Genomic DNA, 12,273 nt, shown 5'->3' with positions numbered 1-12,273 from the left:
ACCTTGCAACAGGCATTTTAGTGCATGATTATTTTTGCTCTAAGAATTACCATGCCCAACAGATACGTAAAATTGTAATTAAGTGGTAAAACCCCATATACTGTACTTTTAAATTGAATATAAAAACAATAAAATTTTTCTATCAATTTTCATTTTGTGGGTAATGCAATTACTAAACATGACATTTTTATGATAAAATAACGTTTCACTTATACTTACCCGGTAGTTACATATAGCTGTCGTCTTTGACGTCACGGCAGTATTTCAAATTTCGCGCTAGCGCTACGACAGGTGATCCCCCTATCGGGGTATCGGGAACCATTCCAAGAACACGTCATAAGTTTTTGCCCAACTGCCCAGGTGAGGGGAGGAGGGTGGGTTATGATTATGTAACTACCGGGTAAGTATAAGTGAAACGTTATTTTATCATAAAAATGTCATTTTCACTTATACAACTTACCCGGTAGTTGCATATAGCTGATTGGCACCTTGAGGAGGTGGGACACTGGCAACTAATAAAATCATTCTTGGAATTATCTACTTGCAACAAGTTAGACATAGGTTCCTTACCTTTAAAGGTAGCTGACTCAGTGGTTACTGCCTCTGTAGTCTGCTGGCCTTTATATTGTGCCGAGAGGATATAAGGGATCCGTGTGTCGGACACAATAAAAAACAGTACCTGCCGTAGAGAACATGGCTGCGTACGGACAAGTCTGATGCCCTTGATCAGGGCGCAGTACGACAAACAACAAAACGAGGGATCACCTAAAATACCATAAAACCAAATACCAAAGATTAAAACTGGAAGATACTACCACACCATGTATCTCCAGACAACCTTAAAAAACAACAACCCCAACACCAAGGTGAAAATGTTAGTTAAGGAGCGGACTCCTTTTCTCCCTCCCCCAACACCGTGTCAGTCGCAATAAAGGGCCCCAGCGTACTGCACTTTTCGAAAACAGTTTGCACGTCCACTAAGTAATGCGATGCAAACACCGACTTGCATCTCCAAAAGGTGGACTTAACCAAGTCTTTCACAGATAAGTTTCTGCTAAAGGCTACAGAAGTCGAAACTGCTCTTATCTTGTGCGCCTTTACTTTAAGAATACTCATCTCCGAGTCAACACAATGCTCATGAGCTTCTTTTATCAGGCTTCTCAAAAAGAAGGAAAGGGCATTCTTAGAGAGAGGCCTCTAAGGATCTCTAACCGAGCACCAGAGGTGGTCACTGGGACCTCTGAGCTTCTTCGTTCTCTGAACATAGAACTTGAGAGCTCTCACAGGGCAGAGGTACCTCTCGGGTTCTTCGGGACCGACCAATTGGGAAAAGTCCTTAATTTCAAACTCTCTTGGCCAAGGTCTTGACGGGTCTTCGTTCTTGGCTAAGAAACCAAGAGTAGACATACATACTGCCCTCCCCTTAGCAAAGCCTACTCTTTTATCTATCGCATGTAGCTCACTTACTCTCCTGGCCGTAGCCAGAGCTACCAAAAAAAGTCTTCTTCGTGAGATCCTTTAAGGAGATGTTCGCCATCGGTTCAAAGGATTGCGACCGTAACCATCTCAGCACTACGTCAAGATTCCACGCCACTGGTCTCTTCTGGTCTCTCTTTGACGTATTAAACGATCTAATCAGATCTGAAAGGTCTTGATTCAAAGACACTTCAAGACCCCTATGTCGAAAGACTGAAGCAAACATGACTCTATACCCTTTAATAGTAGGCACAGCAAGCTTTTTCTCTCTGTGGAGGAACAAGAGAAAATCGGCCATCTGGGCTATAGACGTCGAAGAAGAAGAGACGCCTTCTCTTCGGCACCAGGACCTAAACTGTGTCCACTTCGCCTGGTAAACATTGTCAGAGGATTCTCTTCTGGGCTTCGCGATAGCTTCCAAAGCCTCTCTTGAAAAGCCTCTCTTTCTGACGAGTCTCCTGACAGTCTGCAGGCAACAAGATGAAGAGCGGACAAGTTTTGGTGGTACCTCTGAAAGTGCCGCTGTCTGAGTAAATCTGGTCTCTCTGGCAGAAGTCTCGGAAAGTCTGACAGGAGGTTTAGAAGGTCCGGGAACCACTCCCTGGACGGCCAGAATGGAGCCACCAGAGTCATCCTTACGTTCCGATGGCTTGAGAACTTCGAGATGACTTGCCACAGGATCTTGAACGGGGGAAAGGCATAAAGATCCAGGTCCGACCAGTTCATGAACATTGCATCCACGAAAACCGCTTTGCTGTCCGGAACCGGAGAGCAGTAAAGGGGCAGCCGAGTCGTTTTGTCGGTTGCGAAGAGATCTATGAGCGGACGTCCCCATACCTTCCATAGCTCCTCGCAAACTAGGGGATGTAAAGTCCACGTTGGACAGGACCTGGTTCTTTCTGACAGGGACCTGAATGTTCTTTCTGCTGAGAAAGGGGTCCGTCGTTTTGTCGGTTGCAAGAGACATTTCTCTCCCCTTGAATGAATCCGTTACTAGTCTGGTCCCGATCTCCTCCGCCCAAACTAGTAAGCTCCTGGACCAGGACCTGGTTCTCTGCTGAGAGGGATTTCTCTCCCCTTGAATGAGTGAGTGCCCCTGTTTTCGCCCAAACTAGTATGCCAGAGAGGTCGTGTTGTCCGCCTGGATGCCAAGACACATGTTGTTGCATTTGCCTTCCACTTCTTGTTGAAAAGCCAACAGAGCTAAGTGAACCACTTTTAGTTCCTTTCGATTTATATGCCAGTTTCTCTCTTCTCTTTGCCACTGGCCCGAAACTTCTCTTGTCCCCAAAGTCGCTCCCCAGCCCTTGTCCGAGGCGTCGGAAAACAAAGTTAGGTCTGGGTTCGGAAGCTGAAGAGGAAGTCCTTGTGTCAGTGTTCCTTCTGACCTCCACCAACGGAGGCACTCCTTTATCTTTTCTGAAATGGCGAAGGTGAAGGAGTCCGGGAACTGTTTCCTGGGCCACTTCTCCTGCAGGTAAAACTGCAGTGGCCTCAGGTTCAAGCGCCCCAGTCTTACAAACTGCTCCACTGAAGCTAAGGTTCCCACAAGGCTCATCCACTCGTTCGCGGAACAATTCTTCCTCTGCAGAAAGTCGTCGATCTTCTGCAGGCATGAGGCTATCCGTTGACTGGACAGAAAAGCCTGAAAAGTCTGAGAGTCCAGACTCACTCCCAAATAGATAATCTGCTGACTGGGAGTAAGGCATGACTTCTTCTCGTTGACAATGAGGCCTAGAGACTTTGCCAATTGAAGAGTCTTTGATAGGTCCTCCATACAGCTCTCCCTCGACGTCGCTTTGAGCAGCCAATCGTCGAGGTACATAGATACCCGAATTCCTTCCAGGTGAAGGTGTCTGGCTACTGATAACAGGACCCTTGTGAAAACTTGCGGGGCCGTCGACAGACCGAAGCAGAGGGCAGGGAACTGATACACCTGTCCCTCGAAGACGAACCTCAGGAACTTCCTTGAATCTGGGTGTATTGGAACGTGAAAGTAAGCGTCTTGGAGGTCTATAGAAACCATCCAATCCCCCTGATGTAAAGACGCCAAGACCGACTGCGTTGTTTCCATGGAGAATTTCGTCTTCCGAACGAAGACATTCAACGCACTCACGTCCAGTACGGGTCTCCATCCCCCTGAGGCTTTCGTAACCAGGAACAGACGATTGTAGAATCCTGGAGATAGAGGGGCATGAAGCAGTTCTATCGCTTCCTTCTCCAGCATGGTTCGGACTTCTGAGCGAAGGGCGTCTAGTTTCGCGGAGTTGTGCGAGTACGCCTGTAAAGAAACTGGAGCCTCCACTAAAGGAGGTTTGGAAAGGAAGGGGATGGCATATCCTTCCTTTAAAACTTGGATCGTCCAAGGGTCTGCCGAGATCCGTTGCCACTCTTGCCAGAACCTTTGCAGTCTGGCTCCTACTGCTGAATGGAGGACAAAAGGTTCATTTCTTCTCGGGGACCGTCGAGGATCTAGGCGTGGCTTTGCCTTTTCCTCTGGCCCTGCCAAAAACACATCTAGAGAATCTCCCTTTAAACTGACCAAACGTGACAGCAGGAGACAAAACACCGCACACAGAAGCGGTAGAAAGCACAGGTCTTTTCGCCTTCTTGGCAGACTGCGACAAAAGATCCTGGGTTGACTTCTGAGCTAACGCCTGGGAAATTACAGCCACCAACTCCTGCGGAAACAGATGTGCCTTGTTCAAAGGAGAAAACAGGAGAGCCGACTTCTGGTTTGAAGAAATACCTTTTGCTAAAAAGGAGCACCAAAGTTGCCTCTTTTTAAGAACTCCTGCCATAAATAAAGAGGCAAGTTCTACTGCACCGTCGCAGATACCCCTATCAATGCAGTCCACTACTCCTACCACATCATCCAAGAGCTCAGAAGGAAGATCAAAATCCTTAATCTTCCTGGCTAAGGCCGCAATCGCCCAGTCCAGGAAGCTCACTATTTCAAGAGTCCGAAACACGCTCTTGAAAACTTGATCCAGTTCGGAGGACGTAAAGAAAACCTTCGCAGAATTAAGTGCGGTCCTCCTACTGGCATCCACGAGACTGGAGAAGTCCCCCTGTGCGGAGGCAGACACACCCAGGGAAAACATTTCCCCAGTCTCGTACCAACTCCGGTTACGGAAGGAACGACGAGAAGGAGGAAGACAGAAAACGTTCTTCCCAAGTTCCCTCTTCTCGGCCAGCCAAGCATCCATTTTCTTAAGGCCTGTCTTCGCCGAGACGGACAGGACAAGTTTCGTAAAGTCCGAAGAAAAAACAGAAGCCTTGTCCCTCTTGTACTGGGACCCAGGAGACGGAGGAGCCGCATGCGAGAACGAATCAGGGAAGTTCTCAATGAAGAACTTCAAGAGCTTCTTGTAAGAAGAGAGTTGCGGAGACTTCTCCTCCTTACACTGCTCCTCTAAGCCCGAGAGAAGTTCGTCAGATACTGGGGACAAGTCCAGCTGGACTACGTCTTCATCCAAGTCCCCCTGAACTGAAGCCTGAGTTACACGAATGGGGAATGGGAGGCTCGTGACATACTCTTGCTGTGTCACTGAAAGAGCTTGAGCCTGTTGAGGAGCCATCGGAGGCGCAGTTGGTACAGCAGCCAAAGGTGGCGCCAAAGGAGGAGCCATCGGTACCACCACGACAGGTGGCGTCAATGGAGGCGCAAGCGGCGGCGCTACCGGAGCGGCTGAAAGAGAAGTCGAGGCGGGCGCCGCTGGCATCACAGGAGGCGCCAAAGGAGGCGCAGTCGGGACAGCAACCAAAGGTGGCGCCAACGGAGGCGCAAGCGGCGGCGCTACCGGGGCGACTGAAAGAGGAGTCGAGGTGGGCGCCGCTGGCATCGTAGGAGGAGCCAAAGAAGAGACTTGACTTTTTGACAAAAGCTGTAAAATCGAGTCCAGACGGGCGTTGATTCCGTCAATCACTTGCTGTTGTGGTCCCTCGAATGCTGGAGCAGGCGCCACAGGAACAGGAGTCAAGAAACTGGAACAGCTGAAGAGAGAGCCACAGGAGTCGCTGGCGCCAGCGAAGCAGACCTCTCAGCTGCAACTGTCTTACAAGGAGGCTCAGCCAAAAACGAATGAGACGAGTCCGACAAAGAAAGCCTCTCCGGTTCTGCCCAAAAGCTACAGGAAGGGGTAGGATCCTCCAGAAGCGCCTTCTTCTTAGGAATCTTCGAAGGTGACAGCTGATGAGACCTCTTCAAAGGTCTGGAAGCGTCGCGAAAACGCCATCCTCTAGGAGGAGAGGAACTCCAACTGGATCCACTCAACACTATCCGCTCCTCACCTTTTCGGTGGTGAGGGCCAGCAGCCTGGGAAGCGGCAACAGGACTGCTTGAGGGGGCAACTGCTCGGGAGCAGGTCCCACTCACCTCCTTTCGGCTTTCGGCATGCCTTCTCCCTGGAACCTGGGAGCCTGACAGGGGCCTAGACCTGGGAGCGTGAATGGGCCGAGAAGCTACCTCCTCCACAACACTTACACAAGGCACAACACTTGCACTATCACTGCGGTCTACTAACCGCTGCAAATTGTCTCCCATTTTCTGCATGGTAGACAAAAAAGCATTAAGGACTGACACGGTATCAGGATTGGGAGAAACGGTGTCCGGGGCAGGTAAAACTACAGGAACTACAGGGGGGGCAGGGTTAATAGGGCTTACGAAAACCTCTTGACTACCTCCTGACCTCGAAGACCTAGAAGAGGCCTTCCTTATCCTATCTTTCTCTAACTTCTTCATGTACTTCCCCAAAGCACTCCAGTCAGACAAAGTTAGTAGTTCACACTCGTTTCAAGTCAAGTCAGCAGAACATTTTTGCCCCCTGCAAGAAAAACAAGAAGTGTGTGGGTCTAAACTAAGCTTAACAAGCCTGGTTTTGCAGCCTTTGCTGCAAAACCAGATACCACTAGAACCTGGATCAGACATAATAGTCTAACTAAGAACAACGCTAAAGCAATAACTAGCGCCAGCAAAGAACAACAAACCGAGTACTTCACCAAAAAAGGAGCTACAAGTTCGAATTGTTGAGAAATACCACCAACAGCGGAACCGTGTTACCGGTTCGGCACGGCAAAAACTAATAACGTGTTCTTGGAATGGTTCCCGATACCCCGATAGAGGGCGGGGGGTAGGGGGATCACCTGTCGTAACGCTAGCCCTAGCGTGGAATTTGAAATACTGCCGTGACGTCAAAGACGACAGCTATATGTAACTACCGGGTAAGTTGTATAAGTGAAAACAGCAATTTATCTTGTAATGGATTATCACAGGTATGCTACTTTTCTATCTTCAACTATTTTCAAGAAACCTCTAATTAATGCATTATTCAACTTTCAATGTTGGACTGACACTTGATTATTTAGGCATCCTGTTTCATTCTACAACCAGAACAATTGTGCAGTATGGCTTTCTATGTCCAGCAGCACCAATATCACCCAGCACTTGCCAGCAACACCAAGTTTTTTTTTTTGGGGCATTTACTGGTCTCATACTGTTAGCAGTTTCCTAGCTTTTGGGGTCTGGCTTTCTGTTAAGTAATGACATCTCTTTAGTAAAAAAAGACCTGCAAATGAATATTCCTATGTATCTTGCTGCAAACAGCAATTCCTCATTGTTTTTAACTCACCCAAGCTATAACTTATATTTAATACTAAATTTAAGAGATTTAATCACAAACAATCACATCTAAAATTACATTTTTATAATAAAATACAGTTTTATATATACTTACCAAGTAACTACATAGTTATGGCTATAGCTATAGTTTCTAACTAGTTCGGCAGCTAAAATTTGAAAATTCGCAGTAGCGATTCTTTTATTTTGCCACAGGTAGATAGTCCCGCCCACTTTCGGGAAAGAGTGGAACAACTCAGCAAAGCACTTCAATTTGTTTGTGCCTAAATGACCATGCCAGGGGAAGAGGGTGGGCTCCCATTCTGTAATTACTTGGCAAGTATATATAAAACTTTATTTTATCATAAAAATGTCATTTTTATGTAACCTACCAAGTAATTACATATATAGCTGATTCCCACATTGACAGGGGGTGGGATGCATGGACATCTTCTAACCCAAAACATTAGTAAATGTAATGAATTTGAGAATAGAAAATTTGCTAGTATTGAGACAATACTTGTTGTTTCTTTAACTGTTACGAGAGCTGTTGCAGGAAGGTACTGCCTCTGGTTGGTGCTCATCTTAACCGCAGCGGCGCGGCAGTATAGCTGAGAGTCACCTGCTACATAAGTGGGAGCTTTAAGCAAAGGACCATTCCGATTGCTAGTAAAGCATACAAAATTTGTCCCAGCCCTGGGAGCAGTACCGTCAAAAAAAGACAACCAGATACACAACACTTATTACCTACACCACAGATTAAAAACACCATCACCCATTCATTAAAAGACACAAAACTGGTGGGTATCCAAGCACATACAGTAGTACCCCCAGACTCACCAAAGACTCAACGACCTATGTCAAGGTGAAGAGAACTAGGTTAGAAGGGACACTTCCCACCCTTCCTCCCCCAATACCATGCCAGCCACTCATAATGGACCTAAGGTACTGCAATTATTAAAAATGGTTTCCACTTATTTTAAGTAATGGGAAGCAAACACTCATTTACATTTCCAATAGGTTTTTTAGAGAATGGAGGAGAGGGAGAGATTGTGCTTACAAGCTAATGATGTAGCTACGGCTCTAATATTGTGAGCTTTAATTTTTAGAATAGGAAGAAGTTCTTCTTCAATCTGAGAATGCACTTTACGAATGAGATCCCTTAGAAAGAAAGAAAGGGCATTCTTCATAAGGGGTCACAAAGGGTCTTTGACCAAACACCATAGGTCACTGGTGGGTCCCCTTATTCTTCAAGTCCTATGCAGGTAAAACTTCAAAGCCCTTACTGGACAAAACACTCTCTCTTCATCCTTTGAACCAAGCACTTCCACTAAATTCTTTATACGAAAAGAACGAGGCCAAGGTTTAGACGGAGTCTTGTTCTTTGCAAGATATCCAAGCGTATAGGAGAAACCGCATCTCCTTGAGCGAATCCAACTCTTTTGTCAATCGCCTGCATCTCATCGACTCTCTTAGCAGTGGCTAAGGCTACCAGGAAGAGGGTCTTCTTCGTAAGATTCCTTAAGGATGTGGAATTAAGAGGTTCAAAGGCAGGGCTAGAGAGCCATTTTAGAACCATATCTAGATTCCAAGATAATGGTTGTGAATCCCTTGTCTTACAAGTATCAAATGATCTAATAAGATTGGAAATATCCTGGTTGGCAGACAGGTCCAGGCCCCTATGTCAGAACACCGAGCTCAGCATGGACCTGTAACCTTTAACTGTAGCCAGGGACAAACCTCAGATACAACAGGAATTCAGCGATTTCTGTTAAAGATGTCTTAGTAGACAAGATGCCATTACTTCTGTACCAAGTGTGGAATATGGACTACTTAAGCTGACAAACATTGGCGGATGATTGGTGTCTGCATCTCGCAATAGAGTCCGCAACTGCCTTTGAAAATCCCTTAGCTCTGAGCAATTTCTTGACAGTCTGTAAATGTCAGTGCTAGATTTGACAACCCTAGATGGAACCATTTAAAGTGGGGTTGTCTAAGCAGATTGCATTTTTGTGGTGGAAGCCTTGGAAAGTCCACCAACATTTCCAGAAGATCCAGGAACCATTCCCTTAGAGGCCAGATTGGGACTATTAGTGTCATCAACACATTTTGGTGTGACCGGAACTTGTTCAGGACTTGTAATCATCCCAAACGGTGGGAAGGCATACAGATCTTTGTCTGACCAGTCCTGTAACATGGCATCCGTCGCCCATGCTAAGGGGTCTCTAACTGGCGAACAAAAAGAGGTAGATGATGATTTTTGAAAGTCGCGAAGAGATCCAAAGTTGGAGTTCCCCACATTCTCCAAAGATCCAGGCAAACCTGAGGGTCTAAAGTCCACTCTGTGGGAACTACTTGATCACGCCTGCTTAGCTGGTCTGCCAGGACATTCAGTCTGCCTTGGACGAATCTCGTTAATAATTTTGTCAGATTCTGGTTTGCCCAAAGTAGAAGATCCCTTGCTGTCTTGCAAAGGAGAAGGAATGCATTCCCCCTTGCTTGCTTGTGTATTGTCCGAATGGACTGCTACTGTCTTCCCGGAAACTTCCAAGGCAAAGGCTTGCAATCCCAGATGAATTGCCTTTAACTCTTTCACATTTATGTGAAACCTCTGTTGATCTGATGACCATCTCCTGGAGACCTCCTTGTCTCCTAGGAGAACTCCCCAGCCTAAGTCTGATGCATCTGCATAAAAGCTTAGGTCTGGGTTTTGGATGCAGCCTGTCTTCTGACTTCCACCAGTTCAGGTGCTTCTTTATTTAGGGAGTTACAGGGAACACGAACAAGTCTGGGTGACATTTCCTCTCCCAGCTGGCTCAAAGAAAAAACTGAAAAACTCTCGTGTACAGCCTTCCCAGGGATACTAATTGCTCTATGGAGGTTAGAGTTCCTAGGAGACTCATCCATCTGTTGGCAGAGCAAGTCTGGAGAAAGAAACTCATCTACGGTTTTCAGACAAGATTCCACTCTCTTGGACGATGGAAAAGCCTGGAAAGCTAGAGAGTTCAGTGTCATCCCCAAATATACTATCTCCTGAGAAGGAGCCAGTTGGGATTTCTGATGGCTGATGAGCAAACCTAGACTGTTGACTAGGCAAAGCGGTCTTGCGAAGATCCTCCGTGCATTGATCCTTCGTTGGGGAGCAAAGGAGCTAATTGTCTAGGTAGAGTGCGATGTTGAGGCCCCGAGATGGAGCCACCCTGCCAGGGGAGTGAGAACACAGGTAAAATCTTGAGAGGCCGTTCATAACCCAAATCACGAGGCTCGAAACTGGAAGGCTCGGTCTTGGAAAACGAATCTGAGGTACTTTCTCGAATCTGGATGAACAGGGACTTGAAAGCATGCATCCTGCATATCCATTTAGACCATCCAGTCTCCCTGACAAATGGATTCAAGAATGGAATGACTGGTCTCCATTCTGAACTTTGTCTTCTGAATGAAGATATTCAGTGCGCTTACATCCAGGACCAGTCTCCATCCTCCCGATGATTTGGGAACCACGAAGAGGTGATTGTAAAATCCCTCTGACTCTACATCCTCGACTATCTCTACAGCCTTCTTGTTGAGAAGGGCGGAAACTTCCTCCAAGAGGCCCACAAACCTCTCTGAGCCTAAGCAGTAGGAGGTCAAGACGGTAGGCTTCTTGACTAAAGGAGTTTTCTCCCTGAACGGGATAGCATAGCCTTCCCTGAGGACTTGTATGATCCATTGTTCTGGTCCCATTTCGCTCCATTTTTCCCAGAATAGTTGGAGTCTGGCACCCACTGGAGCACGGAAGACTAGGTCTTCATTTTCTTGATGAGGGTTTTGATGCGGACTTCTTAACTGTTTGCGACATAAAGTGAACACTGGAACATGATCTGGAAGATTTTGTTCTCCTGCCACGAAAGGGATGAGGCTATAGAGGAGAGGCCAACTTCCAGCTAAAAGAAAGAGTCCTTAGGATGTCTCGCTGACTGAGACAGAAGGCCCTGGGTCAATTTTTTGTGTAGATGAGACACAATGTCATTAACAGTTGACTGTGGGAACAGAAAATCCTTCACCAAGGGAGAAAAAAGGAGAGCAGACTTCTGTGCTCTAGTCACTCCTTTGTTGCTATATGAACACCACAACTCTCTCTTTTTTAAAACACCCAACATAAAAAGAGGCTAGCTCCCTAGAACTATCTAACGCCTTTATTGGTGCAAGAGAGAACATCCAGAGTATTCGAGACGAAGTCCTCTGGGAGAGAGGGACAGTCCTGTATTTTCCGTGCCAAGGTGCCCACTGACCAATCCAAGAAACTTATTACAGGCAGTCCCTGGTTATTGGCGATCCAGTTTTACGGTGAATGTTTAGTGACGAAAATCAGCAATTTTTGGTGCTGAAAATTGCTGATTTCCGCTTATCGGCACCAATAATTGGGTATTGGCGCCGATACATACCTAACAGAGGCGCCGATAACCAAAAATCAGCAATTTTCAGTGCTGAAAATCGCCGATTTTCAGTTATTTTAACACTGTCAGAACGGAACCCTTGCCGATAACCGGGGACTGCCTGTACTTCGAACACCTTGAAGAGCTTTTGAAGCAGATGATCAATCCCTGATGAAGAAAACATCACTTTAGCCGATGAAAAAGCGATCTCCGAGAGGAATCAATCAAGCCAGAGAAGTCCCCCTGGGAGGAGGCAGCAGCTCGCAGGGAAGGACCTTCTCCAGTGGCAAAAGAAGAATACCTTCTATGCAAAAGACGGACAGGAAGAAAGCTAAAAGAAGCCTTCCCTTGCTCTCTCTTGGCTGAGAGCCAAGCATTTACTTCGCTGAGTGCCTTCCTAGCAGAAGTAGAGAGCACCTCTTTAGGCAGCCTGGAGTGTTCAACAGGTAAACTCATCAAGAAGGTGGACGCCAGATAAGATGGGACCACTGGCGAGAAAAAGGCAAGGAAACTCCAGAGCAAAAATCGAAGGAGCGCTGCTGAAGCAGATGGCGCTGTCCTCTTCCACATCCTTATTTAACTCCTCTTCATCGGACGACACTGGAGAAAGAGATACGTCTGCAGCTAGCTTGGCAGCAGAAGGCTTTTTCAAAAAACCCAAATGTCATCTAAACTCTGCTGGATAGGAGCCAAAGCTGGGTCCATTACTAAAGAAAAAAATCTAAAGTTCGAGGTTTGGCACCAAAAAGATGGGTTGGCGTCAAG

General features: G+C 46.7%; 1 protein-coding gene across 3 annotated transcripts in view; it reads right to left on the bottom strand.

Moving 5' to 3' along the window:
- The window catches only part of LOC136826828 (cystinosin homolog), a 49,561-nt gene that overhangs the window by 4,344 nt on the left and 32,944 nt on the right, over positions 1-12,273 (bottom strand). The gene's annotated exons all lie outside the window — the stretch shown is intronic.

The sequence above is a fragment of the Macrobrachium rosenbergii genome, chromosome 41 (genome assembly GCF_040412425.1).
Source record: "Macrobrachium rosenbergii isolate ZJJX-2024 chromosome 41, ASM4041242v1, whole genome shotgun sequence".
Classification (NCBI taxonomy): Eukaryota; Metazoa; Arthropoda; class Malacostraca; order Decapoda; family Palaemonidae; genus Macrobrachium; species Macrobrachium rosenbergii.
This window is presented reverse-complemented; position numbering and strand designations above follow the sequence as displayed.